General features: G+C 35.7%; 1 non-coding gene across 1 annotated transcript; it reads left to right on the top strand.

Moving 5' to 3' along the window:
• The first annotated feature begins 4,018 nt into the window (after window positions 1–4,018).
• TRNAV-CAC (transfer RNA valine (anticodon CAC)) lies at window positions 4,019–4,090 on the top strand. The gene has a single exon. It is a non-coding gene; the product is annotated as a tRNA-Val (tRNA).
• The last annotated feature ends 2,294 nt before the right edge of the window (window positions 4,091–6,384 follow it).

The raw sequence follows: 6,384 nt of genomic DNA, 5'->3' as shown, positions 1-6,384 counted from the left end.
CTTATTACGTACATTAATACACTGTTGTCTTGGCTTTACATCTCTACTAATGATGACACCTAAATCCTTCTCCTGCCTTGATAGTTTTATTTCCACATCTTAAGATGATACTGTAGTTTGCCTGCTATGTGTACACAGTGTAAACATATGTCTACGGTGAATATCACTGGCCATTGTACACTGACGTTGTTCAGCAATGTAGACCCAGGAGAGAACCTTAGACAGCATTACGGTATTTTGTGATGGACGAAAACTTGACTCAATACAAGAAAAATAATTACACCTTTACTGAGTCTGAGAACCTATCATTGATTGTCATAGAATCCAGATGTAAAATGTATATTGCTACCGGATTTCTAAAGAAAGTACGTGGGACATTGTATTTAAGCAAATTATCTAATACGATAATGAATAAAATCCCATAACTTTTCTGGAGCACAGGGTACAGAAATGTATGTAACGTGAAACCGGAAAAATTAACAAATCTAACATAAAGATTTCTATTTTGCAGATAACATAAATGTTTTACATGTAGAAATCAGTAATATCTTCAACAACCAAAAATAATACCATCAAATTTTATATTACAAGGTTGGTTTTCATCCGGCTTTTACTCATTAAAACGACATTGCCTACAGAAAAGTAATATAGTTATTATCAGCACAAGGTTTACAGAAGTTATGAGTTTATATTCTTCAAAACTTTACTACGATCCTTTATGTATACTTTGAAAAATAGACCTGTTTATTTTACTGTGATGAACACTAATGAAACAATTATCCGCGTGTTACTTAGAAATAATATTTATGAATTAAACTAAAGTATTTATCAGAGAAAATGTATACTGATATAGAAAACAAACAAACAATCAAGTTTGATAAACTAGAGTTCATTAAATGACAAATAAAGAATATGATATGTGAATTTCAACAATTTTATCAACATCACAAAACCAAATACATAACCCAAACAATATAAATCATCAAAAGTTATAAAAAAAGAAGCCCTCTCATGACGTAAGCACTTACGGAATCGGCGGAATCCGGTAACACCTCTTGAATAACATGTGGAAGACAGAGTAGAGTGGCTAGGCTCAGAAGCATGTTCTCCACTTCAACTGACTAATGATATGTTAAGACAACACAAACCACATACATCGATTGTGAGGATGGAATCAGGGATGAAACGTCTATAACTAGAAAGGTTAAAGATACAAAGATGGTGAAATACCTTGACCCGGGATCAGTAGCACCTGTGGCAATGGACACACCTTTGTAATGCTTGATCACTTACAACTGATCAACTTTAATACGAAAGTCTTAGGTATTGTCCCTCAGGAAAACTTTTTATAAATATTTATAAAACACATATATATGTTAGATATACACTATCTCTAGAATATATCTTTACCTGGGACGTGTAACACTTGTGTGGATAGACACATTTTGTAATGCATGATCCATTACACGAAATGAACTTCACTAACGAAGAGTTATACAACGCGTTGTTGGAGAACATTAATCAAATACCTATACAGAATTTTTATGTTAGATAAGAGGCATTTATTACAAGTGAACATAAGAAATGATGAAAGAAAAGGACGTAGATGTAGATGTTTTATTAAGAGATGAAATATTCCTGCCTTAAATGGTCTCTCTTATAATTGATTTTCTGTTAGATACAAACATGCTAATGTAATCTGTTCCTTATGATCATAAATGTTTATGTTTTTAAAACGTTTTTATCATGTCTTAAGGATTCTGGCTTACAGACCTTGGTACTGAACAACCATTATAATGCAACACAGTACATATTTATCATAAACGAATTATTTATCACAATAACCATTATGTTTGTACTAGATTCTTTAAGTCCTCAATCACGTTTGTTAATATATAAGAAATTCTTTGTCCACATCTCAATGCATAACATATATCTACACGTGTGGAAATATATGTATATGTTTTTATATTTTTTTCCTCATCTTTTCTAATCAACCTACAAGGTATATGTCTAAAGAAAATACTGGATAAAATCCTAAGTTATGTGTGTGTGTGTGTGTGTGTGTGTGTGTGTGTGTGTGTGTGAGCACACATAGTAAAGGTTAAGGGACGGAACAACACGAGTGTACAACTCTCTCCCGTAATACATGAATACTAATCACACACACACACACACACACACACACACACACACACACACACACACACAGAGCGGCGCCAGGCTGGAGGCGGGGCATCGTGACGTCACAGGCAAGTCCCTCCCCCCGCCAGATCCAAACATGTGTTGTGTCTGGTGATGGCGGTTCAAGATTTCCCACATTTATATTGATCTTTACATTATCATCCACTCCCAAAGTCACCTGGCATTCTTGTGTTTCAACAACAGACGTGATATATGCAACACCAGGCAAACATTGTACCATTATCTGATAGGTTAATTGGTGCAGAATCAAGAACCAGTGAATTTTATCGCCGCCATAAGTAAGTAAGGAAGGTGACTTTAATGATGATAAATACGACCTGGTATGGCTGTGTCTACACACTACCGCCATCTGGTCAACATTGTACATACCAACCTTTAAACTGTGACATTCAACCACAAGGTTTAAGGTCGCTCATGAAAACGCGAACTTAAAATCTATCCATTTAAATCTACCATTCATCAATCAACATTTAAACACCATCATTTGAACGTAAACCTTCCATCTGCGTTATTTTACCAGAGTCCTTTAAGATACGTCATATAAACACAAAACTTGAATGTACGTTAAGCTTGTGCAAACCATCATTGAATCTCAAACTTTTGAATTAGAATTGTAATGAAACTGCGAACTTTTAACTCTGTCAAATTACAGCTATTGTACAAAATGATTTACTTAATTGACAAATTTTAATGTCAGTTAATTTAACGATATCCTTTGTGGTTCATCTTTGAAACACAAATCTTTAAACTTTGCCTCTAGAACTGAACACAACCATTACGTTTCATAACTGGAATGGAAATTTGAATAATCTATCAAAATTCGTCATATAACGCGAACTTTTAAATCCTTCCATTCAGTTGGGCCGTTACTTGCCTGGCTGCCATTCATAATATGTCCTTTTATATTGTATGTTGACTACGCTCTCATTCATTCGTCATTTGGATCGTCTCACTGATATTCCATTCATAAACTTCATTCCTAAAGCTTATTTTTGACCGCCATGTTGCTTTAAGGTTTATAATTCTTTGTGTATTTAATGATAGAAGATTCAATGATATTTCTCGTGATATTGGAATTAGAGTTAATAATGCCATCTCAGTTTTTAACTCTAACTCAAGTACCACGAAAAATATAATTGAATCTTCTATTACTGAATACACAAAGAATTATAATCTTAATATTAGTGATGGTCTATACAAATTGGATAACTTTAATGTTGATAAAATTTGTAAACAATTCACCTTCTTGTCCACAAAATAAGTTTATGATACGCTTGTTGTCTGTCTTGGACAATCACATGTTTACCATATGGCGTCCTAGCTACGTTTCTTCGTTGTATATCAACTGACTGTTATATTTCTCTCTTGTGTCTTCCCTGATGATGTGAGTTTTACACGAAAGTGCACTTGGGAACTTACGTGTTTATTTTCCCCGTGGACTCATAAGAATATACTTGATCACGTGCAAAATTGCGATCCTTTCCAATATATATATAGATAGATAGATAGATAGATAGACATATCCTTCACTATGTTTACTTTCGATAATGAGGAGCAGAAGAACAAGCCAAGCAAGTAAATTTCGTCAAAGACAACTCTCTTCTCTTAACGCTGCCTCGCAAAGATTTTCATTAATTCAAATTGAAGAAACAGACGTATTTTTCTATTGTCTGGTTAGCTCAGTGGTAGAGCGTGAGTCTCACACACTCAAGCCAAGCAAGTAAATTTCGTCAAAGACATCTCTCTTCTCTTAACGCTGCCTCGCAAAGATTTTCATTAATTCAAATTGAAGAAACAGAAGTATTTTTCTATTGTCTGGTTAGCTCAGTGGTAGAGCGTGAGTCTCACACACTCAAGGTCGTGGGTTCGAGACCCACACCAGACATATTTTTTGTCTTTTTCTTGTTTCATTTTGTCCGCATCACATGTGTGCAACATTCAGTATGTTCGTCCAACGTTATAGCGAAGATCTTCACAATGAATTGAGGTTTTCGACCTTATCTGAAAGGGTCAGGTCCACCAAGACGTCCTTGAAATCTTCCAGAAGCTTCTGGCGATCCTCCTCCAACTGCTGGGCACATCAGAGTTAACATGGGCCGGACATCGGTTGTGGAACGACTTAATCTGCTTCCGGTAGTTAGCAGGGATGATAATGAGGGCTCTGACCTCATACCAGGTCAGCTTAGTTCCAGTCTATTGCTTAGTTCCAGTCTATTGCTTAGTTCCAGTCTATTGTTTAGTACCAGTCTATTGCTTAGTTCCAGTCTATTGCTTAGTTCCAGTCTATTGCTTAGTACCAGTCTATTGCTTAGTTCTATTCTATTGTTTAGTTCCGGTCTATTGCTTAGTTCCAGTCTATTGCTTAGTTCCAGTCTATTGCTTAGTTCCAGTCTATTACTTAGTTCCATTCTATTGCAACGACAATAAAAAAGTAAAGCTCATTTCTTTGTGGAAAATTGAGAGGAAAACACGACAGCAACATGGAGATTTACCCTGTAGTTATTTTGCCGGCAAGTCGGCAACGGTCGGTCAAACACTATTTTGCCGTTGTAATCTCAGTACTTCATATAATACTATGTCACAAAATATGTTCTTGGGGGCGTAGCTCAGTGGTAGAGCACTCGCTTGGCTTGCGAGAGGACCCGGGTTCAAACCCCGGCGCCTCCATTTCTTATTTGGGAAATTCATTGTTTTCAGTCTTGTGTGTGTGTATATATATATATACATATATATATATATATATATATATATATATATATATATATATATATATATATATATATATATATATCGTTCGATCAGTCAAGTTAAGCAACGTTGGGTCTGGTCAGTACTTGGATGGGTGACCGTCTGGGAACACCAGATGCTGTTATCCCTGGGGATAGGGAAGAAAGTATACTTGCCACGTATTCCCTGCGTGTCGTACAAGGCGACTAAAAGGGTAGGGAGCAGAAGGCCGGAAATCCTTTACTCTCATTTTCAATTTTTCAAAAGACGGAACAGAGAAGATATAAAGATATTGTAAAGATGTAACTAATATAAGATATAAGAATGAATGGAAGATACGGATGTAGCTGAAACAAGGAGTAATGAAGATTAAGGTGCAATGAAAATTATTCTGCAGTGAAGATAAATGTATATGTTTAAAATTTTGTATTGAACATCAAGAAGTAATGATAATGATGAGAGTGTTGTGACGATGAGGGTTTAGGGAGAGGTGACAATTGCCTTTACAATGATAATAAGGGGGTAACACAATGAGGAACACAAACTTTACAAAGCTACGTTCAAGTCAGACTTTGAACTAAGTTCGGTAAACAGAAAGATGATGTTAAGATGAGAGTGTAGTGAAGAAGAGTATAGTGATGATAAGGATATTGTCAAGATAGGTTGTAGTGAAGATACAAATGTAGTGAAGATACGAATGTAGTAGAGATAAGGGTTATAAAAGATTAAAGTTTATATGAAATGATTATGTAGTGAAGATGAAATTATTTTTAGTGAACATCAGAGAGTACAATGGTATGGTAGAAGTAACTGTGTAGTGAAGAAGAGGGTATAGTGAAGATATAATTTAGTGTAATGGATCATGCATTACAAAGCTGTGTCTATCCACACACGTGTTACACGTCCCAGGTAAAGATATATTCTAGAGATAGTGTATATCTAACATATATATGTGTTTTATAAATATTTATAAAAAGTTTTCCTGAGGGACAATACCTAAGACTTTCGTATTAAAGTTGATCAGTTGTAAGTGATCAAGCATTACAAAGGTGTGTCCATTGCCACAGGTGCTACTGATCCCGGGTAAAGGTATTTTACAATTTTTGTTTCCTTAACCCTTCTAGTTATCTATGCTTCATCTCTGGCTTGATCCTTGCAAGTGACATTTATGTGTGTAATTCTCTTTATTCTTATCATATAATCAGTCAATTGAGGTGCAGAACACGCTTTTCTTCCTGGTCACTCCACTCTGTCACATACTATTATTCAGAAGGTGTTACCGGGCTCAACCCGTACGTCGTTACACCAGGAATGATAAGTAACCTTGGGGAAAGGCTGTATCATCGACCAGGAAGGAAGAAATAGCACAGTCTCATCGAAAACCTTTTTGCTTCATAGATATGTGCCATCATCCCCTGCTCCTGTGTGGAGTGCAGCAGCCACCAAGGTGTA

The sequence above is a fragment of the Panulirus ornatus genome, chromosome 58 (genome assembly GCF_036320965.1).
Source record: "Panulirus ornatus isolate Po-2019 chromosome 58, ASM3632096v1, whole genome shotgun sequence".
NCBI classification, from domain to species: Eukaryota; Metazoa; Arthropoda; class Malacostraca; order Decapoda; family Palinuridae; genus Panulirus; species Panulirus ornatus.
The sequence above is the reverse complement of the archived record's forward strand: the minus strand, read 5'-3'. Positions and strand labels throughout refer to the sequence as shown.